The 25449-nt window shown below is 40.9% G+C and overlaps 1 long non-coding RNA gene across 8 annotated transcripts in view; it reads right to left on the minus strand.

Moving 5' to 3' along the window:
* The window catches only part of LOC120401564, a 48556-nt gene that overhangs the window by 9377 nt on the left and 13730 nt on the right, over positions 1-25449 (minus strand). Inside the window, exons 5-6 of one of the 8 annotated variants that reach the window (XR_005596551.1) lie at positions 18714-18807; positions 17796-17878 (exon numbers count right to left, since the gene is read on the minus strand). The exons of the other annotated variants lie outside the window; for them this stretch is intronic. This is a non-coding gene — a long non-coding RNA (uncharacterized LOC120401564). The remainder of the gene's footprint in view (positions 1-17795; positions 17879-18713; positions 18808-25449) is intronic. 8 annotated transcript variants of the gene reach the window in all.

Raw genomic sequence — 25449 nt, forward strand, 5'->3', positions numbered from 1 at the left:
TGTATTCCTGTCCAAAGTACAGATTCACTTTTGGCTCAGTACCATTCCCACTGACTTCAGACATATATCCATTGCTATAGTTATCAACTCCTCTCCCCGCCCCCCGGCCCACACACTTCCCTCCAACACCCCTTTCAAGATCCATGGGTTTTACACATGCCTATCACAACATGTGGTATACCTCATCCAGTGCACAAAATGCCCTAATAGCAACTATGAGTGAAACCAGACAGACAATCACTATGTTCAAATGAACAAACTCATACAGGAAAAAGACAAAACCACCACATCACATATGGGTGAACACTTTTCACACAGCAAACACGATAGCTGACCTATCAGTCCTCATCCTCAAAGGAAACCTGCACAACAAGACTTTCAAAAGACAAGTCTGGAAGCTTAAATTCATAAATCTGGTAGACACTAAAAATCATGTACTGAGACACTGGATTTATGGCTTATTACAACAATCTACAACCCCAACCCCGACCCCTCCCTTCCAGTCCGCTGTTTCACCTCCTCCCCACTTCCTTTCCTCCTTATGGACTGGAGCAGGTGTTAACAGGCCACTTCACCTGGAATGGTCCCTTGAAATGTGTAACTATTTATGCTAAACCATCTGTCCCATCTTCTATTTAGCTGTGACAAGTCTCCCAGACTGAGACCTGAAGAAGAGCTCTGTGTAAGCTCAAAAGCTTGTTTCTCTCACCAACAGAAGTAGGTCCAATAAGAGATATTAGCTCACCCACCTTGTATCTCTAATATCCTGGACCCAACACTGCTCCTACACCACTACGTTCAGGACACATACAGTTGAAAATACCAGCACCTTGTTGCACAGGTTTGCAAGAGACAGACTCCAGCCTGAGAATCTCCTAAGGTGCTTGGGGCTGAGTGTCCTAGTTGTGTCTAGCCAACAAGTTCAAAATTAAGGAATTTATACAGGCTACTGCCAATTTATTGCAAGCCAGCAGCGCTTCCAATTCCTGGACTGTGAAGTGCCATTCTACGTTCTTTCCCCTGCTCCCTCCTCCAACCGTCTCTCTTGGGGGGGCGGGGGGAGCAGCCATTTTGGAATTTGTACAAGATGTTGTGCAGTATAGTTTGTGCCTTCCAAACTACCCCACAGCTTTGGCAGCCTTGCCAGCTAGTATGCTGGGCTACCATTGGTTCCCCCACAGTGATTAGCATGCCTTCCCCCTGCTTGGGTGGGTGGGGAGAAGGTTTTCATGGTACAAGAACGCGTGTTGTTCTGAGCAATATGAACCACCCTGGCACTTTGCTGCAGAATTCAGGCTTCCTTCACTTGGGGCCAGCCCATGTCAAGCAGTTTCTCCCATCAGCCAATCATGCTTCTTCCAGCCATTTTCCAACTGGGCTGAAAATGCACTATGGGACTACTCCAGCACCCAGTGAAGTCACTGAGAGTCTTCCGTTGACTTCAAATGGGAGCAGCCCTACAGGGCTAAGGGGAAGAGAAAAATACCATGCCCACTAGCAGCTGCTCCTTTTAACGCAGCCCTCTGACCCTGTGCACTACATAGCAAATTGAAATATCAGGCCCAATGAGTTTAACATTTGCAGTACTATTTTTTCCTCTAAACATTATTTGGCAGTCTCACTCAAAATAATTATACCTTGTAAATACTTCATTTGAAGTTTCGATGACTTTCCTTTCATGAACTTTTGCTAATTATTGTACTTCAAGTGACAAATTAAATGCCAGTTGAGGCAATTATTCCAAAATGATCAAAAAAATTACAAGTACATCAATTAATATAATTAAGTCAAAAGCTATTTTTCACAGCTGATTCAGCATTTCCACTATAATCTAAAGAACATTCAGGGATTGAAAGCAAGCATACAATTTGAACAAATCTGAAACAAACCTCTCCAAGGAAGGAATTCTTAAAAAAAAAACAAAAAAAAAACAAAACACTTTTGTTTGCAAATTCTGGGTGATTCATTTTGAATGATATCAAATAGTTTCTCAGATGATTTTATTTTTTGCTTTTAATTAACTCAAAACATATTTTTCAAAGTGCTGTAGGAAAAGTCATATGTGCTACCACTCTTTTCTTGGATCACGTTAAATGAATAGGATTTGTTTGTTTGTTTTAAAAAACAACAGGAGTTGTGGAAGTGCCAGGGAGCTGAGCCAAATACAAAGTACTTATTTTAAAAGGTCGCCAGGATACCAAAGCTTTCTAATATAGTACTATTTATTTTAAAGTAGATCCCATTTGTCTAAGTGGAGTCTCCCTCACAGCCATTACCCCACAACAGCTCTAGATCCCTAGAGGCTGCTCTCTACTCCAAGCTGAAATTCCCTGGGGCTCCTCACTCCTCTCCAGTAAGCCAATGTAAAATTCTTGCAACACCACTGAAATCAATGGAGTTTCACTGGTGTTGCAGAATTGAGGAACAAGTCCCCTGTCTCAATGGCAGACCAGGCCTTCTGCCGCCACTCTTTTCCAAGGAGCAGTCTGTATATCTGCCTACTGATTATGGCCTGGGCCCCTGATTATTACATGTTCACTGAGTTCGCCAAAGTAAATTTTGCCTGCTGTCATTTTAATCAAAGGATTACTGGGTAACAACAAAAATAATAAAACTATACCTATTTTAACCTAAAATAAACCTGACTTTTTAAAAAACTTCTCTGCATTTGTAAGGCTCCTGACACTATAATACTAAAGCCAGTATATAAAAATTTACCCAGGGCTTTCAGAAGGAGGACTGTGTATTATCAAGGTATTAAGTGGAAAAACCATGAGCCAGAATTTAGAGATCATGAAAGGTGCTGAATTTACAGCTCTGGGAACAGGTATTTATTTATTTATTTGTCCACAGATTAGATACAGTAACTGTATATTTGTTTTCTCCATGTGTGTTTGTTTCCTTACGCTTAACTAAATATCTAAAACAGAAAGATTAGGCCTTTGTGTATGAAAACCCCATTCTCTTCCTTAAAGCAAGACTTAAAATGTTTGACCACTGATCAAGGCCCAAATACGGGATGTAGGTGCTCAGATACTAAAGCAATGACACCTATATAAAGACCCAGATAGATGAGAGAGAGTCAAGATGGGGGAGATAATATCTTTTATCAGACCAACTTCCGTTAGTGAAAGACAATCTTTCGAGCTAGAGAGAAGAAAAGCTCTGTATAGTTCAAAAGCTTGTCTCTTTCACTGACACTCGTCTTTCTAATATCCTGGGACCAACATATCTAGAACACTGCAAACAGATAAACTCACACAGTGGTAAAATGAATTATTTAGAAAACAAGCAGTGCAAGAATCTGTGAAGGACCAGCGATTAAATACTGTAGCATAAACATTGATAATCAGTTTCATGATTCCACATTTGTGATATGAATAAATTACAATAATAAAAAAGTAAACTAAAACATGTGCATGGCACAACTAGTGCCTTTAGAACTAGAATGGGAGATTTCCCCCCCATTAAGGCATAGTCAATTTTTGACCTGCCGGACAAGTTAGTTGTACTTAATATAGGTTGAATATGTATGTGGGGGGGGGGGGCTGAAGTTTCCCCTCAAATAATCCATTCAACAAGTAATGGCAAAACTTGGTGAATACATTCTTTGACCAGCTCAAGTGTGCACATAGACTACAAAAAAGGATTGGAATCGGAAAGCTCTGCTCATTTTATTAAAAATTACTTTGACAAACAGAGACAACTGACTGGAGATTTAATCAGGTCAGAATATTTGCTGAAAGATTGCATTACTCAGAAGCAAGAGATCTTGATATGTAAATTAGCATGATTAACAAACACCTAAATGACATAAGATAAAGGCCTTATAATTGGCCTCTTGAGATTAATAGGCTGTTGAGCTAGCCCTCAGTCACTTATTTCTCCTAATGAAATGTCAATGTCTGTAGAGTAAACAAACTTCCAAAAGCAACAGACCTAAGAAGGCTGAAATGAATTCTGTAACATAAGAGTTTGATCATTAAAAACTGCAAAGCACTAAGGGGCAGATTTTTAAAGCCATTTAAGTACCTAGGGATGCAGATTTGAAAGTCTCCCTGGGTGCCAAAATGTCTAGGTGCCCAGAGAGCTGTAAAAATCTGGCCCTAGCTCTGTAGGAACTCACTTAACTATATAGAGCAGACTTTTAGGATTGTCTGAATTTAGGTCCTGATCCTAAATTAGGTCTATAATTCCTATTCAGTGACAATAACAAAATCATTAACAATGAAACATTGGCTTTCATGCTATGGCATTCATTACTTGAGACTCCACAGAGACTTGAAATGCTGCTGTATTTATAATGAAATGTCTTAATTATCATGCCCATCATTTCAGTTCCAGCTGTCACTCCACTGCAAATGCTGTGACTGGAATGAAAATATAGATGTGGGTGTGTTGTCAATTCCAAAACAAAAGCAACCCCAGTATACCGAATTGTATGGCTTGTCAAAAAATCAAAGATAGCTCAACTTTGAAACAGGGAAGTTGAAAATCTGGCTCATTACTTTGCTAAATTAATGAGGAGTCCTTGTGGCACCTTAGAGACTAACATTTATTTGGGCATAAGTTTTCATGGGCTATAACCCAGAAGTGGGTTATAATCCACGAAAGCTTATGCCCAAATAAAATTTGTTAGTCTCCAAGGGTCCTCATTGTTTTTGAGAATACACACTAACACGGCTACCCCTCTGAAACCTTTGCTAAATTAGGCACTTAGGCATTTAAGTACCTGTGAGGATCTGGGCCTATGAGAGTTAGGCATTTAAACACTTAAGATTCTGGGCCTCAGGAATTAAATAGGGACAAACACAATATAAAGACCTAGATTAAAAATAAAAATAATTTTAAAAAACCACAAAAATTCACTTATACAAAAGGTTAAAATGAATGTCATGATGCAACTTCTATCATGGAAGAAGCAATTTGGCACTTTGGGGAGCAGTTTAAACACTTTCTCTATTCACCTCCCACCCACAGTGTGCCTTATCTTTATTACCCTCAGTTTGAACCTCTCACCAATTTAAAATATATTGGTGGATTGCTTGAGGTATTCAAGTGATGATGTTCCAGCTATGCAGCACTGAAAGCTGCTACCCAGCTGTGACATCAGAAATATCCAACCAGCCAATCAGAATGCAGTTTTGGACAACCATTGCCCTGTTCTCATTTGGGCTGGTCTTCTTCCCTAAGAAAGGCAATCAAATTTAGGTCAAGCTTAGCTACCACATACTAGCCAAGCCACTTATATTATGGGTCCCTTTAAATTGCTCTGGCAGGATAAAGGGCCCTTAAAGTAGATATAACCTGCCCAAGTGGCATAAAGGGACCTTGATTTTTATATATATATATAAAATCAGTCCTCAGGTACTCTGATCTTTATGTCAGGTAGCCATGAAGGTGCTGCCATATTTGCCTACCTAATAATGGGGAAAATTAGCTACAGAGGTGACCAGAACTGGCCAGGATTTTTAGTACTGCAAGTTTATCTTTATGGGTTTTTTTGAACACCACACAGATCTTTCTCCTCATGCTGTGCAGGGCCCAAAGTCTAGCAGCGAGAACTAAGTTAGCAGCCAGGGATTCCAAGCCTCCTAGTACTACTTCATCTAACTGACCATAATGATATTTTGTAGTTCCATATTACTTTCAAAACACTGTTTAGACAGACCTAGAAGTATTCCTATTTTCCCCCAGTTTAACTGAAGCACAGACGATTTAAGTGACTTGCACAAGGTCAAATAAAGTCATTGTCAGGTGTATGAAACCATTAGTGTGATATTCTGTACCTCGTGGGAACACCCTACACCCCCATGTTAATCCTTGTAATATGGTTGGGTGGTATCTAATGAAAAGATTGTCATGTCGGGTGTCTTCGGAAGGCTCATGATGTACTGAGCATTGTTATTATAGTGATGTTATAGTAATGTTATAGGTTGTAGTTTCATGTATATAGTTCTGAGGCTGAAAATGTGTCCTCATGGCTTAAAGCAAGCCCAGGAAAAAACTCTCCAAGAGCAGAGGGACAGTTCACACCTCATCAGGGCATATATGGGACAAACACAGCCCAGCCTCACAGAAACAAAGTACACTAGCCTAGGCAGCAGCAAAAGGATCTGTTGGACTCTCAAGTGATCCACTCCCCTTTCCATAGGGACTACAATTAGGTAATGCTCACCTGACCCTGAAAAGTGGTGGTGGGGAGGAAGAACATGATAAAAGGGAGAGGTTTGCCATGCTCTTCCTCTCTCATTCACCTCCATATACAGACATCACCACCAAACGACTGATCAAAGGAGAAAGCCTGGCTGAAGGGCAACCAGCCAGCCTGTGATAAGAAGCATCTAAGTTTGTAAGGGCATTGAAAGTGTTAAGATTGGCTTAGAATAGTTTTGCTTTTACTTCATTTGACCAAATCTGACTTGTTATGCTTTGACTTGTAATCACTTAATGTCTATCTTTGTAGTTATATGGTGTTTAAATGCTGCTTGTATTATTAGAACAGAGCACTGGCTGTTGGGAGTCTGAAAGAACAGGAAACAGGGAGGAGGGGGAGGAGTTGAGGAGGCTGAGTGAGAGCTACAGAGGGTGCAGCAGCAGCTTGGTAATGAGGTTTCCACTGTAAAAATAAAGTCCTGTTGAAGCTTGTTAGTACCTTGCCTGCTTGATACAACAAGTTAATAAATCTGTTTATTCTACCTGAAGCAGTGCATTTGGTTTGAATTGTGTCAGAGACTCCCCTTGTGATAACAAGTCTGGTACATATCAATTTCTTTTTTAAATTGACAAACTCATATAAACTTGCAACATCCAGCGGGATAACTGGACACTGCAAGGCGGAGGTTCCTAGTGCTGTGTCTGGGACCAGAGATATTGGCTAGTGCAACCAAATGACACAATTCAAGGAGCAGTTTACATGGCAGAGGCTGTGCGTGAACAGTGCAGGAATGGGGGTTCTCACAGCAAAGCAGGGTAGGGCTGGGTCCCAGAGTCAAGGACTGTAGTGACCTAGCAGATAACACTAGGTGAATGTCACACAGTGACTCCCAAGCAAAATTCTGGGCCAAATTCTGCTCAGCTACACCCACACTGACAGAATCAAGCACCAGGAAATACATTTCAGAAATAAAAGTTATTCAACTAATATTGCCAGCTTGTGTCAAAGTTTGACACATGGGAATAACACTGCAAACTACTACTTGTCAAATACATTACTCAAAAATGCAGAATATGTCAAATATTTCATGAGTCCTCTACCAGCTATACAACTGTGTAACTGAAGAAAATTTAGCCCATTCTTTTTCATCTACCCTATTGATAAAATTCATACAAAAACAGATTACTGAAAAGTTAAAGCTGCATAACTGAGAACTCAACACTCAGGAAAACTCCACATTTGAAGTTTGATGATACAAATGTAATTCTCTCTCTGGGGTTACACTGGGGCACACCCAATAGATTCTGTTTAGAAAGTTTCTACTAGCTCCAGTGATTCTCTTGCATATGTATGGAAACTCTCTCTGTGTATGTGTTTGGTAAGGTCTGTTAAAATGGAAGAGCTTTTTTTCCAAATAAATACACTGTATCCATAGAGTCTGATTATGTGACCACAAGATTATATCCAATTTTCATGACTCTTGCACTGAAAGTTTGGATGCCTATCCTATGACTGGGTTCTGATGGGTGGATTTTTGCACTTTGTTTGAGCTCTGTTGAAGACAGACTTCAAGGGCACAAGTATTTATCTGCAAGATCTAATTGCTGGATCAAAGCCTAGCTCTGCACTTGCACATAACTATGTTCTGAGCACCTGGGAAATCCAAGAACCCTACAGTCTTAAATCTCACCAACAAGCACATGAAACAAATTTGAAGGGTTTTGTACTTCTGTAACTAAAAAAAAAACCGACAATGTTATATTATGCCTAAAATATATACAGATGAAAAAGGAAATTCACTCCTAGGCATGCCAAGTATCATTTTGTAGTGATTATTTTTTATGATGGAGGTTTAAGGAGCATAATAGAAATTCTGATGGACTATTAGCTGCAGCAGTGCTAGTGATTACTTCACAACATGTAAGTGGTAGTAATAGTAGCTTTTCATTGGGCCTATTTTAAAACTTTAATTATTTTTTCTTCTTGAAAGTAAATAAAGCAATTGTGTGAAAAGCAGAACTGAAGTATTTAATTACTAGCAAATTTCATATTGTAAATTAAATAGCTGTGAAAGGCCCTGCTTGTTTATAGACAGACAAAAGCTGAAAAGTTTTACATTTCACATTTTTGTAAGTGTGAGGTCATTAGCTCCTGTCAACCTTAATTACATTTTACCAGAGTTTCTCTGAAGTATTCTGATTTATTCTAGTTCTCTACATACCACTGGATTAATCAGATATGGATCTGAATATAACTGAACACAAATTTCCTCAGAGTATAGGAAATCATTTACCATTTTACCTTAATAGCTTACTGCCACAATTCACCAGCCCAGAGGCTTGCAAAATTTTTCACTAGCAAACATGTAACTTTTCACTAACCACATATTCAGACAGATAGTCTCTTGTTTCAGTAGCAATGCTAGAAAACTCTCAGCTGTTTTCTTTCTTCTAGTTAATGAAGAGATTGTGTGGGCATTGGTTCTGTAACATGTTGCAATGACAACTGCTTGCTTACCCTTACATCTGGTTCTGCATTGGTCCTTTGAGTTTGTGTTCCATATTCACATGTGATGTATACAGCGAGTTTAAATCCTTTTTTTGGTTTTAAAAGCAACCAAAAAACAGTCACTGCACTAAGGATGGGTACAGGGAGCAGTAACAAAATGGACAGAAGTTCAATACAGCAAAGCCTATCCTGAGGCTTCGAATTCATAGTATGCAACCATGTGCTGAAATCCTATTGAAAACCAGGCTCTCAAGGTCCAGAGGGACTTCAATACCAAATGCTTAAGTACTTTTCTGGATTGGGACCTACGTGAGCATACACAGGACTGATTTAGCAACTGATTTTTAATCAGTGTGATCTTCTAGTAAAGGTGGAGCAGAACTGTATTCACTGGGCCTAATTCTTAGTTGGTACACACTGATGCAGCTCAATGGCACAGCTGTTGACCCAATCTGTTTTAAGTGGCCTTCTCAACCAAAAGTTATGGAATGGAGTAGTCTATTCCACAGGTTTGCTTATATTTGAACTTTGTGGATATTAGCAATGCATATCTGGAAGTTGATTCGTGTAATGTCCTGGGTATATTCTTTTCAGATTTGAGATCAGGGGTCGGGAAACCTCAAACAAGACAGCCTCTTAGATTTCATCCCAAATTTTCCACTGAGTATATTGGGAATGGACTTTGAGAGCTGTCTCAGTGCTGTGCAAGTACCCAAATTGCAATCATGATCAATGATTCTCAGTTATGAGAGTAAAAGCACAGTGCTTTGCAACTTTGAATGCAACTATTTTGTTATTTGATTTATAATTTTCAGGTTTCTTCTACCTGTAACTGGTCAAGTGGCTGCACTCCATCTTGTTGGGCTTAGATTTGGCAATGGTGGTCCATGAAATTGTGTCCCCTAGGCCTGAATCCTGGGTGCAGAAAAAACAACAACATGACCTCCCACCTAAAAAAGACATCGGAGGATCAAAACATAACCTCTTTACTCAGTAATACAGGCTGTCAAGAGCACATCACCCCACTGTTCTCATTTTACATCGGTTTCCTGTTGAATATTGGGTCAGATTCATCTTCAAAGTTTTCCATGGGACTAGCCCAAGTTACCCAAGGGACTACCTCATCATATAGGGGGGAGACATAGCTCAGTGGTTTGAGCCTTGGCCAGCTAAACCCAGGCTTGTGAGTTCAGTCCTTGAGGTGGCCATTTGGGTATTGGTCCTGTTTTGAGTAGGGGGTTGGACTAGATCTCTTGAGGTCCCTTCCAACCCTAATAATCTATGATACCTACCATGACAGAGATGGTTGGAAAATTAAATTTACCTCCCCCAACCCCCTTTTCATTTTCCAGCACCTACATTCAGTTGAAGCCATCCACTGAAAGAACAAAATGCACACATGCAGAAGGCAGAGCTTTCTCAGTAACTGGCAAATGACTATGGAATTTGATTTTGGAAGATATTGGAAGGATGACACACATCAGCCCCCATCAGAATGAAACCTTCCAGCCTTCTTGTGTGCTTGGGGGGGGGGTCATTAATCCTATGTTTATCAGCCACCAAATAGGCATGGGATACCAATAATAGGTTTCTAAGGAAGGGCTATATTTTTTGCCAAGTGTCCTTTCTTCAACCTACCACCCTGAAGCTTATTTTTGTCCAGCTTTTTCCTCCTTTCGTTTACCTCCCTATCTGCCCGGCTAGTTTAGTTTATTAACAATTCAGGCACTGGTTTTCCCTCTTGATAGATCCCTCCAACCTTTAAGGATTTCAAATTAAGCTATTTAAAGAATGACTCATTACATGTATATACCCTGTTGGTGCCACCACCCTCCTACACATAATAATTATTTAAGTTTGCAAAATGACGCACAGTCAGCACTTTCAAAATGGGTTATCAGTGCTTGCTGTTCCCATGCCTGAATACCTTACTGGCAGTGGTTACCCATGGCAACTAAAATGATCTATTTGATGATAGTGGTTTGTTGTTGTTCTGTTAGTTATTTTCCTGCTGAAATTAAACTGCAATCTATAGATATAAAAATGGAGTTTGAGAGGGTAGGTCAGATTTTACAGTTACATAGGTGTAAACATATGGGGTTGCCACAACATAATGTATTTACTCTTCATTTACGCTGGTGTAAATGAGATCAAAGTTGCACCAATGAGATTAAGTCATTTCACTTTAACTGGCTGAAGGGATGTATTTACAAATAATTATAAGAAAACACTCTTGCTCTGGAGGTTATAGTAAATTTGGGGGTGGGAGGGAGGACAGAAAGGGGAGTGGAATAGACCACCATGATTTCAGCTTATTGCTTCAATATTAAACACTAATTAAAAATCTTTAATGATGGCAAGAAATCTAAGTAAAAAGCTATTCAAAAGCTAGACAGAGGATAATCATTTGTATTTAAGTTATTTACTAACATTTGGATAAAATAAAGCACAAGTAGTTTTGGCATTGTAAAGCTAAAAAACATTTTCCCTGCTACAAGCATGTTTTAATTGGCAAGTATTTTTAATTGGCAATGCTGAACTGCAAATATTTTGGATTGTTCAATGAAATTCAGTGTAACCATTATATCTTTTGGCAGCTTTAAGACCATAGACTCTCGCTGGTCTGTTATGTAATCAGTCAAGGAAATAATAGTATATATACACAGTTGAGAATTTTCTTTTTTGCACTGGAGCTTGACAGATAATTAGCCTTCTGAAGAAAATATTTTTGGGCTCTATTTTATATGGGAACACAGAGGGCCAGCCTGAAAAGTTAAATTAAATATAGAACTGCGGGAAAGTTGACCAGACTTGACTACAGAATACAATAATGTGTTCAACATGAAGAATGAAAGAAAAATACATTCTCAATTTTTTTGGTACGAACCAAATCCTGAAATAGCAATATATATGAGCACCCTTTCTGTAACAACTGCAATCCATCAAATCCAGCATGTTACTGGTCTAGACTGACCAAGTCAAAGGAACAGATTCCAGTCTAATCACTCAGGCCCAGATTCACAGAGGAGCTTATGCATTGTAATGCCTAGCAGTGCCTAACTTTTAGGCACTGAGCCACCCACTGGACTCTACAACCCTTAAATTAGGCACCTAGGCTCCCTATACAATGCATGGGAAGAAATAGGCAACTAAAATTGGGAGCCTCAAAAAGCCAGCAAACTAGGTGGGGAGTTCCTTAAACTAGCCAATAGCACACACCAAGGAGAGGGCTGTGTCCGAAGCCCTGCTCCTCTCAGGGAATTAGACACTAAATTCTGGGCTGGCACTAGATGCCTATTTCTGCCTGGGAGCCACAGTCATGAACCCTCTCCTGATAGGAAAATCTGGTCAAAACGGGGACCTGACAGTGTCCAGTCAGATCTACTGACCGGACAACCAAAGTCCAGTTACTGCAGGAGGGGGAGGCACTAGGTCATCACCCATGCCAGCCCCTTCTCAGATGGGGCTGCCTGCTACCTGGCAGCTCCCAGCCCCAGGCCCACAGGCAAGTCCCTCCTGACTTGTAGGGGAGGAGGAGGAAATGAGGGGAAGGGAAGAGGAGGAGAAGAGACATGGTAGGGGAGATTCCTGCACTCCTGCTGGAATGTTGGTTTTTTAAAATTACCAAGTTGGCAATCTTATCTCCTGGACTCAGTTGCCCCAGCCATTTCTTGTAAGAACAGTAGCAGCGCATGCCTACCTCCACACAAAATGGCTGCAGTACAGGGGAGGCAGTCATGACAGCCTCCATTATAACCTTTAGCCCAGCGAGTAAGGTATAGCCCAGTGAGTAGGATATGATCCAGGATGTGGAAGGCTCCACTTCAAATCCCCCCTCTGCCTGAGGAAAAGGGATTTGAACAGTGGTTTCCCACCTGTCAGGGGAGTGCCCTACCCACTGGGCTATAGAAAGTCTTTTTCTCACTCTCTGCCCCAGTGCGTATTTGTATTCATAAAGTGGAATGACTTCAGCAGGACAGCTTGAAGGAGACCCACACCAAACTATGCCCTAATCTAGTGGTTAGGGCACCCACCTGAGAGGAGGGAAAACCCTTATTCAAATACCTTAACAGGCACAGAGGGAATTGAACCAGTGTCTCCCACATCCCAAGCAAGTACCCCAGCCACTGGGCTAAAGGTTAGAAGGAATGCTGTTTTTGCCCCATCCTCTGGCTGCTTTGTGTGGAGTTAGGCATGCTCACTGAATCAGGCCCTACAGCAAGATGGGCATGCCTCTCCCTATCTTCACTGGCTGTGAAGATTGCACTGGGGCTTGGTGTGAGTTAGGTGCCTGCTTGAGGCAGCACTACATATACCCAGAGGCAGAAACTTAGGTACCTAGGAGATTTTACAGCAAACATTTAGGCACTGTGGGATTTTAGGTGCCTACAGGGATAAGCAGCAGCTGAGTAGGGGTTTTCAGGATCTCACTGGTAAAATTTTGGCCTTAGGATCCTAAGTCATTTGGTGTATCCAAGCCTGGGTCTTTGACTTAAAGGGTTTCTTTGTCATGAAAAAGAGAGAGGATTTCTTCTCTTTAAAAAAGCTTCCTTTAGTGCACATATTTAGTAGTTGTGCTGTCAGTTGAAACATGGGTACTTTTAAATTGACCCTTTTCTGCAGTTTTGCTCTCATTCAGTAATTCTGTAAATATTTGATGATTAAGCATTAAAAATTAAATGCAACATGGTCAAGACATGGTCCTAAAATGTTTAAAGAGATTTTTAAGATACGCAGCTAAGGAGCTTTTAGGCCCCTTGTTTTCTTTGAGAGGGATTTGTGCCCAGATTGGGAATTCCTTCGATGAACATTATTATTGACAATGTTTTGGGCCAGATGGTCATGCCATTATGATATGGGTCTGCATTTGAGCGTGGTGCAGAATGATGGAGTCTAAAATAGTTGTTACCCCTCAAGAAAGAGATCTTGGAGTCATTGTGGATAGTTCTCAGAAAACATCCACTCAGTGCACAGTGGCAGTCAAAAAAAAAGTTAACAGAATGTTGGAAGTAATTAAGAAAGGGATAGATAATAAGACAGAAAATATATCGCTTCTATATAAATCCATGGTATGCCCGCATCTTGAATACTGAGTGCAGATCTGGTCATCCATCTATTGGAATTGGAAAAGGTTCAGAAAAGGGAAACAGTGATTAGGGGTATGGAACAGCTTTCGTATGAGGAGAGATTAATAAGATGGACTTTTCAACTTGGAAAAGAGATGACTGGGGTGGGGGGGGAGGGAATATGATAGAGATGTATAAAATCATGACGTGTGGAAAAAGTAAATAAGGAAATGTTATGTACTCCGTCTCATAACACAAGAACTAGGGGCCAAATGAAATTAATAGGCAGCAGTTTGGAAAAAAAAAGGGGGGAAGTATTTCTTCATACAATGCACAGTCAACTTGTGGAACACTTTGCCAGAGGATGTTGTGAAGGCCAAGACTATAACAGGGTTCAAAAAAAGGTTCAAAAAGGGTCCATGGAAGATAGCCATTGATGGACCTATTAGCCAGGATGGGCAGGGATGGTGTCCCTAGCCTACCCTCTGTTTGCCAGAAGCTGGGAATGGGTGACAGGGGATGGATCACTTGATGATTACCTGTTCTGTTCATTCCCTCTGAAGCATCTGGCATTGGCCACTGTTGGAAGACAGGATACTGAGCTAGATGGATCTTTGGTCTGACCCAGTATGGCCGTTCTTATGTTCTCACACACCTTACAGGCAGCTCCAGGATGGGGGTGGAGAAGCAAGTATTTTTCTACAAAATTCCTATTTGCCAAAAATTGTCTAGTTCTTCTCAGGAGTGCAAAGGGTGGGGAAGGCTCCTAGTGCACACAGGCCCCCCACTCTCCTTGTGTGCCATTTGACCTTTATCTGGAGAGCTGGATAGGTTTGTTGGGGAGCCTGCTTTTAGAACCTGATATAGAAAAGCTTTCAAGCATGTGTTTAAGTTGTAGTCTTATTGAGTAGATTTTGGGCTATGCATGTGCTTAAGTGATTTGCTGGATCAGTAGCATGGGGGGGCGGGGGGAAGCCTTTAAGGAGTGCCAACTAAGTAGATATAGCAAATAACATGAAAGTCAATGGGCTAAATCCAGATGTCCTTAAATTGGCCAAGCTCTAGTGAAGGCAGTGGGAGTTTGCCTGAGTATGAGCTGATTAAGGATCTCAGGGTCTGGCTCCATAGCACAGAAGTTGTCCTTGGTGAGATTTGGTTAGGGTTGATTATTTCATACTGGATTCACCAGGCTCTGATAGTCCAATAAATTCCATCTGTTCTACCAGAAGCACATTAACTGGGATACAAAATACAACTGTTTTACCCACCAGTGTCACAAATGAGATGTTCTCTCAGATCTATTTTAGTTGGGTGCTCCAGCAAAGCCAGCTGTTCCCAGGGAAACAACAGGCAATCAAAATGACTTAAAGAATCACAATTTTAGATAATACATCTTATACCAGGAGTTTTCATGAAGATGCATTATACCTTTCAGCCACTCCCCTCCCCTTTATTCAAGCAATTTCTACACAAAGATCCTATTTCTGCATGAAATACTTTCCATAACTTAATATTGCTTTACAGATCCACTAAGGTTCATAAAAGACTACATTGCATTTAGTTGGATGGTACCAGCAGCGATTGTCCTCAGAGAAGACGACCTTCTACAGACTCCAGAACCTTGTGCAATCATCATCATTTATGCCAGTGCATACAGGGTGTAAAACACTGCCATTCTGATTTAGTAGTAGCATACACCTATTGCGTACTGGCATAAATAATTGCACAAAGGGTACAGCAACAGAGAATCAGACTCTGTTTTTGTCCCATGTTCAGAAGGACCTAGTCGGTCTATACTAAGCTGTGACTTTTCTGTTTTAAATTACATAATAGCTATTTGAACTTGAATACTCTGAAGGTAAGGTAGATCTGAATTATGTTTCAGACCCCAAACTCTGCTGGTCTGAACTTTAGTTACTCAGTGACTTCTATCCAAAAGGAACTTTACAAACTATGGAGTTTATCAGTAAACACTTACAAAGCTAGTCCTTATGTGGCATCAATGACGCTATTCATGAGAATAAGGACTACTCATATGAAGGCAGATGGAATCTAGAGAAGCTGGGACTAGTGAAGCAGCCAGTTATGTTTGGGTGAAGCTTTCTGTATCTTACTGGAATAGTGGATGTACTTCTTCTGTGTGCTAGACATCTCTGATAAGCACAACATACTTCCTGATACCCCCAACTGTGCCTGTGCCTTAGGTGGTATAGTCTAGTTATCAGTGTAACCTGTAAGTGACTATTTATATGCTGTAGACAACCCTACTAGGTTTTCATAGCCCCAACCCCTATTTCTTTTCCATTTGAAATGGAATCTCATGTTTCTCCTCTTTGTTGCAAGACTGTTATAACTCTCTGCCTTCTGCCAGGTTATTTAAATATTGTCTCCCACTTAAACTGAGTTATTTCCCCATGTTATAATAGGGCATTAAGACTTCCAAACTAAGCTTTTTGTGATATTAGGATGAGTGTGAACTGTACATTTTAACCACTTGGTTTGGGGGGTGGGGAGGAGAAGACATCTTCTGTAAATGAAGTAGCAAAGAAAAATATCTGCTGTAAGACAGCCTCCCACAAATGAAAGCCGATACATGTATCTCTGGTAACTGCCTATTTTTCATTATTTATGATTAGCAAACAAGATATGCATTGCTGTGGGACTCTGTAAACATTAATTCTCCATCATGCTTCTACTTACTCATTTCTTTTATTTATAGAATATTGCTTACACTGGAAATATGGAGCATTCTTACCTTTCAGATCACTTGATTATTCAGGTTACACAAGACATACAGAAACTGACCTGCAGGGAAATATCCTCCGCCTAACTGAGAAGCAGGAAAGGGTGTCCCAAGGTACCCTATACCTACAGAACTACATGTTGTGAATCCAAGAAAAAAAATTGAAATGATATTGAGAGACACTTCCTCATTACTGTAATGCTGCCAATTTAGCTGCAGAGAAAAAACCTTAGATAATCCTCAACTTTTTTGGGGGGGGGAGGGGGGGAATGGGAGAATATATTAAATTAAACCCCTTCTGGGGCCCTATTAAACTAATACAGTGCAGAAGAAGTAGGGAGGGATTTTCAAAAATAGCACAGCATCAGCCTAGCTTTGTTCACATTGAAGTCAAATGGAATTTTTCCCAGTGACTTCAATGGGAGCACAGTGAGGTCAACACTGAGCATTTCTGACAATCCATTCTGTAATATACATTGGCCTAAATTTTCAAGTGACTTGTGATTTTGGGTGCTCAACTTGACAGGGAACATCTTTCATAGGGCAGGTACTAAGTGCTTTCTGAATGTGAGGACCCTTTGTGACACTGCACCCCATATTCTTCAGTGATATTATATACATTATGATTATGTCATAATCATTTTATGCAAGATAAGTTGTGTGAGGTATCATTGGAAAGGTTATGATTTATTGAATACGAGTATCCTGTTTGTATGCATGTATCATTTTTGTATCGGAAGTCAGGAATATTGTATTAATGTGTTTACCCCTGGGGAACGCCCACTAGACAAGATGCTTTCATTCTGAAAAGCTGGGTGGGGAAGGGCCATTAGAGAAAATAATAGGCCTTAGAAGAAGCTTATCTCCCACCTGGGGGCCTTCCTGAGGAGGCTGCAGACAGCCTCCGAGTCATGGCTGCTGTGACACTACAGGGACATGTGACCAGGTCACCTGGTGCTGGACTCCATCTTGGGATATCAGTGTTGTTCCTCTGACTGGCTTTGAAGCAAAGCCTGCTATACAGAGCATCCATGTTTCACAGTCGGAGCTGGCATGCACCTTGTAGTGTCATGTCACGAGGTTGGTAGGGCCAAGCATATGGAACTCATACCAATAATGTTATGAGTTGACCTAAATTAGAACAATCTATCTTAAATGGTTTAGCATCTTCTACTGAACTTTTACTCAGCCTTACTATGGAACAAGATATTGATATGATAATAGTTGATCTAATCTAGTATGAACTGCAATACTCTGTAATATGCTTTCAAATGCTAGTCACCCAAGCAGTGTTTTATGGGTGCAGAGCACACAGAATTACCTATGAATATTTTTGTGGCTCCTCGATGGACATTTAACAGGTTTTTCTTCTTTCCAAAAAGCAGCTTTAACTAGAGCTGGTACCTGGGTTAAAGACAGCAGAGGGTGCTTTATAAGCAAACACGAAACACTTGATGGAAAAATATTGCTGTAGCTAGGTGCTATAGCTATGTGGATGCTGCGCCACCAGCTCTATTCATGAAGTGGCAGTTTCAATTGCTCCCTGCTTATTAGGATTGTTTTCAAATGCCTCAATAAATTTCTGCTGAAAACTATCCCCAAAATTCAATGTAGATGTTTAATCAGAGAGCTCCATATTTTTAAATAGGGTGAACACTGTGCTGTGAAAGAATGCGTTATTCATAGATTCATACTGTTTCAAAAGCTTAATAAAGAATTTGATTAATAGTCTAGGGACATGTTCCACATATTTATACTCTGGTATGCATACAAATGTAATGTATAACATTAGATACTTGTAATCTCCTCTTGTCTTTTATGCTTTTGAAGCACTTACAATACAGAGTAGTTTAATCAGATTGCAAAGCAAAGCCAAGCACACCAAATTGTTATCATTCTGCAGAGCGGGTGGGTGGTCATACTTCACAATGGCTTTTGTGCAACCATTATTGTACTGATTTGGAACTATTTCAGCAAGGAATGTTTGCCTAACCAGTGTCAAGGAGTCTGAATTAGTTAGTGTCCTGTGCTCAGAACTATCAGTGTACAATTTAATCTTTCTGAAGAAAAAGTTAAGTGGCCAGTCTCTCTGCTTTATCTGTCACTTCCATGAATCACAAAAATGACTTCCTTCTCACAACTAAAACAAAAACATTACAATCTTATTGACAAGCCAGTGCTTTGTGAAGTATCTAACAAAAACAAAACCACCCCACAAACACATGCCTTCTGTGCTTACCAGAAACTGCGGTGCTTTTGAGATCAGGTTCTTTTGTAGAGGTTCAATCATAGAAAATGCATACTCAGAATGCTACACGAAGCCTGGAAAACAGCTGGGGGGAAGGGAGGGCGGTTATGCACAAAACTGTGGTGACTGATTTTATCCCCAGTGTGATGGATCAGCTGAAATATTTGAGGGAAAACGGTTCTCTGAAACCCATAGTTTGAGAGATGGAAGTTTTGATAATGAGAATCTAAAACCTTTTCAACAGTTCTCTGGTGACTCCCACTTATCTCTGACCCCTTTATGGTTTTGTCTTTCACGTGTCCTTTCTTTCCCCCTTTGTTTTTAACTTCCTTTTTGCCCGTTTGTGCTTTCCACCCTATTCCACTTAGTCCCATTTGCAGTTGCCCCTCCAACCCACCTTTGCCTTTGCACCCATGTACTTTTATTTCTGCCCACAAGAATAAATAAGCCCAAGGTTGAGAGCTTGAGTGATGGAAGGATGGCAGTACCGTCAGCTGCAGTGGAGAATGATAGCAATGGAGGGGGAGATCTTCATTCAGCTGGTATAAACTGCCATAGCTCCTTTGACTTCAAAGCTACGACAATTTACAGCAGCTGAGGATCTGAACCAGAAAGTTAAAAAATAAATAAGCAGCTAGGTTCTGTACTCAAGGTTGAGCTACCAGTGGAGGCCCATCCGGGATGTCATGTTGGACAGATAGTCAGATATTGGGGAGTGGGGGAGGAGAGAGGGAGCTATCTACCTCTCCAAGCCTGTGTTCTCAGGTGTCAGCATAGAGATGGGAGCTCAAGGCATGCAAACTAATTAAATTGCTCAGAGACAAGTATAAAAATGGAAGAGGTTACACACACAGATTTGTGAAGCTGACAGAGAGGAAGAGGGGAGACATCTGAAAAAAGTAGTCAGAGGTAAGAAGACAGATGAGTACAAAGCATCAAGGAGCCAGGCATGATCTGAGGTGTTCACAGATTTTTAAGGCTAGAGTGCTCCATTATGATTCTAGAATCATAGAACTGGAAGGGACCTTGAGAGGTCATCTAGTCTAGTCCTGCCATGAGTGCAGGGGACTGATTAGACCATTCCTGACAGTTGTTTGTCTAACCTGCTCTTAGAGATCTCCAATGATGGACATTCCACAACCTCCCTAGGCAATTTATTCCAGTGCTTAACTACCCTGACAGTTAGGAAGTTTTTCCTAATGTCCAACCTAAACCTCCCTTGCTGCAATTTAAGCACATTGCTGCTTGTCCTAGCCTTGTAAGGACCTTTTATGTACTTGAAAATGGTTATCATGTCCTCACTTGGTCTTCTATTTTCTAGAATAAACAAACCCAGTATTTTTCAAATCATTTGGCAGAGGTCACGTTTTCTAGACCTTTAATCATTTTTGTCACTCTTCTCTGGACTCTCAAATTTTTCCACATCCTTTCTGAAATGTGGTGTCCTGAACTGGATACAATACTCCAGTTGAGGCCTAATCAAAGCAGAGTAGAACAGAAGAATTACTTCTCATGTCTTACTTACATCCCAGAATGAGGTATGCTTCCCCCCCTCCCCGACCCCTTCAACTGTTGATTCATTTAGCTTATGGTCACCTATGGGCCACAAATCCCTTTCCGCAGTACTCCTAGGCAGTCATTTCCCATTTTGTATGTGTGCAACTGATTGTTCCTTCCTAAATGGAGTACTTTGCATTTGTCCTTATTGCATTTCATCCTATATCCTCCAAAGCTTGGTATCATCTCCTTGCAACATCTCCCAGCTTGGTATCGTCTGCAAACTTTATAAGTGTACTCCGTATACTATTACCTAAATCATTGATGAAGATATTGGACAGAACCCAACCTAGAACTGATCCCTGTGGGACCCCACTCATTATGCCTTTCCAGCATGACTGTGAAGCCACTGATGATTACTCTCCAGGAATGATTTTCCAACCAGTTTTGCATCCACCTTATAGTAGCTTCATCTAGATTGCATTTCCCTAGTTTGTTTATGAGTAGGTGATGCAAGACAGTATCAAAAGTCTTACTAAAAAGTCAAGATATACCACGTCTATGACTCCCCCCCCCCCCCCTATTCACAAGGCTTCTTACCCTGTCAAAGAAAGCTATTAGGTTGGTTTGACACAATTTGTTTTTGACAAATCCATGCTGACTGTTACTTATCACCTTATTATCTTCTAGATGTTTGTAAAATGATTGCTTTATTATTTGCTCCATTATCTTTCCAGGTGCAGAAGGTAAGCTGACTGGTCTGTAATTCCCTGGCTTGTCCTTATTTCCCTTTTTATAGATGGGCACTATATTTGCCCTTTTCCAATCTTCTGGAATCTCTCCCATCTTCCATGACTTCTCATCTATTCTGACCTCCTGCATAGCACAAGCCAACAAGCCTCATCCAGTAATTTCTGCATCAAGCATACAATCTCAGTTTGAGCTGTAGCATATGTCTTAGAGAGAGACATCCAATCTTAACTTGAAGTCTTAGAGTGATTGAGAATCCACAATTTGCTGTTATGGACCAGGATAGAGACCATCTGGCCTAGTAATTAGAGAAGGAATCAGACCTAGTGGGCAGAGCAGGCATCCAGGTTGGGGAATAAAGTCAAGGGTCAGCACCAGAGTCAACTGCAAGTTACCAAAGTCAGAGATCAAGCCAGAGTCAGGACCAGGAATTGAAGCTGAAGATCAGCACTGAGGTGAGATACCAAATTCCAGAACCAAGGGTCAAGCCAGAGTCAAGGTCAGAAGTTGGAGGCTGGGGTTGGAGCCAGGATTGGTGGTGGACAGGAGGAGAGGCAAGGATCAAGAATGGAGCAGGAGCCTGGTGGGAAGAGGAGTAAAGATAGGGATGAGCCAGGAGCAGAGCAGGAATCAGGAACAGGGTTGAGTGCAGGACATAGGCACAAGCAAGGTCCAATGCAGTTACAACAGCAAGCCACCTTGTTGCTCAGATAAACTAGTGGTTTTGGACCAATTAGTGGAGCTGAGCAATCCTCCAATCTGAGCTCCCATGGGTAGTGCTTTGGCTGAGGCTGTAGTCCTAGTAGCTTCTCAGCCCACCAGGGTTCAGTAGACACTGGATAGAGCCCAGGATGTGGCAACTACCTGGGGACTCCCAGGCCTGAGTTCAAGATCTGGGACAGCACACTCCCATAACACTGGAGAGCGTGGCACTTTCAGGAATGATATTGTGCAAGTTCACATCTGCTTGACTTTGCCTGCATGGGGGATGCCATTTTGAAGAGCGTGCTGCTCTTCAAAATGGCATCCCCATCTGATTTTTGTTCCAGTACCAGGTGAGAAACAAACCAGTTAAAAAGCAGACCATCCAGAATAAAACTGGACATGATATTCCAATAATTATCTCACTGATGCCATATTCAGATGTGATACCACCTCCCTACTTTTACTGTATATTCCCCTATTTATACATTCAAGGGTCACATTCACCTCTATCTACACCACCACCACAGGCACTCCTCTTCAACTGATTATCTGCTATTACCACAATAGCCTTTTCAGGGTCACTGCATTCCAGGATCCAATTCTCCCATCCATATCTCCTGTGACCGCAATTCTTTCTTCCTGAAATTGCTGAATGTAGAATGTGTTGAACACAGCAAAAAAGAAGAGGCCCAAGAGTTGGTCATGAAAAAGTCAATGGGAACTCTTGCCAGAGGAAGGGGCAGAAATCAGTAGGGATTTTGAAAAGCAAGGAGCAGATTTGGTAAATAGATATCACTATGGAGGGGAAGGGGCAATTAGCTCATAGTGGAGTAGAGTCCAAAGGAGAAGAATGAATGGAAGGGAGAAGCAGCAGGGAGTGGATGCAATCAGAAGGAAAGAAGAGCCTAACACCGCTGCTGTGGTCCACAAGATGGGTGGTGTGGGAGAAAGACAAGAGATTACATCTACAACAAAGATTTTAGTGAGTACAAGGAGTTGGAGAGATCATAAACTCTGGCAAGTTTCAGGGAGAATGGGCACTCTGGAGTGGGCACTACAGAGTGAACTAGAGAAGAGAGGGACATTTGGGGGATGATATTGCATCATATGCCTACTGTGGGGGTAGAGGTGTCAGTGGGGAAAGATGCAACTAAAAAGAGTAGGGATGAAGGATGAGTCAAGACTATGGCACATGTTGGCTATGAGGAGGAAAAGGGTAAAGGAGCTGGAATATGGATGTGAGGGTGTGAGTGATTTGCGGGGGGCGAGAAACAGGGATGGGAGAGAAGAAATGGAGAGAAGAGCTTCTTATGGCAGGAGTCACCAGATGGCACTGTTACACACAGCCTTACATGCTAAGACAGCATGTAAGCAAGTTTTAGACTTTGAAGATATGCTGTGGTGTTGGTTTTCTGTTGCAGCGTTTCTTTGGAAGCAGCAGCAAGGAAGTTTGCTCTCTGCCTTAATCCCGTTACATAGAGTCAATTCTTGAGGTAGAGTTGCTCCTTAGGAACTGGGCATTATTGTTTGGGCTGAGATCCCTGAAAAAGGGATTGTCTGCTTGCCATTTGTGAGCCCTCTGATCAAGGACTGGTTTATGTGCAAACAAGCTGAACACACACACACACACACACACCCCTCCCTATGCCCAACATCACGGATTTCTTCTCCAACAGAACTCAACCTGTAAGGTCCCAACATCTGTTATTGCTCAGCAGAGAAGGGACAAGTTGATGAGGCCACCTCAGGGACAGAACATTAAGAATTAAGGAGACAAAGGGAGGATGGAGATGAGGAAGCAGAGTATGAATGTTGAAGAAACAATGGAGAAGGACGGAGAAAGTGATGGATTTAAAAAAAACACAATAGATAGCAAAGGAAATTGCAAGTGAAGACATTAAATGAAGCAACAGTCAGAGCAATGGCAAAGACGAGTACTACGGAGCAATGATATGCAACCAAAATAAAATGTGGGTGGCAGGGCCAGATTATGACATTCTGAGGCCCTAAACTATGACAAATGGAAGAGGCCTCATATAATTAAAAAAAGTTTTTTCCACAGAAAGGACATTGAATATATACAAAGGCAAAGTTGTGAAAATAGAATCCAACTAAAAACATGTCTTGCAATATGCCTGTCTGCATTATACAATAGTTTCAAATTAACATTTTCATTTATGATTTCTTGATTAGTAGATATGAAAACTTTATATCTACAGCAACACAAAAGCTGGTCTGTGTAACTGCTTACTTAATAGAAGCAGTACAATCTGACGTATGTCTGTTTTAAAATTAATGTGATATGCACACTGAAAATTAAAATGTTTTCTTTTGTGATTTTTGGAGCACAAAGTCATTGATGATGTCCTCAAATGATAAGCTACAGAGTTTGTCACTTTCGATGCACAGAATGCTTAGGGCAGATTGCCTAGAAAATGCTGCAAGAAAAGCTGACATCACTCTTCGTGTTCACTTCTCTATTCTGTCTCCCACAGGACCACTAATTAATCTCAAGTAAACACCTCAGACACACAGAGTGACAACAAGCTATATGCGTGAAAGAGAAAAATAATTTACCTGAAAAAAGACTGGTAGACAGGCATTGAGAAAGTGAGAAAAAACTTGCCTATATTCAAGCAAATATAATGAATATTATAGGTTTTAATAGCCTATAAAGCATATATGCACTTAATTTGAAATAACTTGCTCACCAAGTACACAGAATATTTTTATATATCTATCTCTCTCTTCCTTCACTTCTCTCAAAACACTCAATTTATCTTTGTCAGCACTCTGATATTTACTGTGAAGGTTCCTGAAACTGACTGAGGGAAGCCAACACAAATTTATTCTCCTGAAGACCCACTTGACCCAAGTCCATAAGATGATCACCTGCAAACTCAATCATGTGAAGCATGGATAGCACATGAAGCAAAAAGGGGCATGCACACTAAAATACACAATTGTACGTATGTAACAGATCAAAAGAAGAACACACTAACTTTAAGAAAAAGAAGAAAAACAGGCATGGAGGCACTATACAACTGAGCATGCTGGACTGTAAACAAAAGATAGTCACCTCCTGGCTATTACCAGCCAAGGGGGATGCTATACATGACATTACTCCTAGGACGAGTCCCATATGAGTGTGAGCTTGGCAGGATTGCTTCATGACACTGCCGTCTCTGACCTCACATTTTTCCCTGATTTTATTGGCAGTGAGATTATTTAAATAAGTTATGAAGGCACAGTCAGAATTTTACCAGTAGCAGCTGGCCAACGAAATGCTGCCTTAGGAGACTGTTAGCAGACATACTCGTAAAAATACTAATTTTATGAGTACAATTATTTTTTTCCCTCAGCCCTGGCCTCCTGCCTGTCAATAATGAACAATTAGGAAAGGGTAAAGGTATTTGTGTAGCTAGATGTATACATTGGTCGTATTTGAGCCAAAATGTCTATGTTTAGAGAGAGAGAGAGAGAGAGAGAGAGAGAGAGAGAATCTTCTTTTTCCCATATCTCCATTACTTATCAACCGATTTTGATAAAATTTGAAATGGAGTCAGTTTCTCTCTTTTTTAGGGGCCCCTCATATAGCGTGGCCCTAAACTGCAGCTTAGTTAGTTTATGCCTTAATCCGGCCCTGGTAGGTGGTATTAAAATGAAACTTCTGTCAGTAGCTGAGTTCTACCTCTGTTTTTTTTTCCCCTTTTAATACCTTTATCATCACATTTTGTTTTTCCAAGCCTACTTCTATGTAGATTTTTTCCCCTAT

Source organism: Mauremys reevesii, linkage group 3 (genome assembly GCF_016161935.1).
Source record: "Mauremys reevesii isolate NIE-2019 linkage group 3, ASM1616193v1, whole genome shotgun sequence".
Lineage (NCBI taxonomy): Eukaryota > Metazoa > Chordata > Testudines > Geoemydidae > Mauremys > Mauremys reevesii.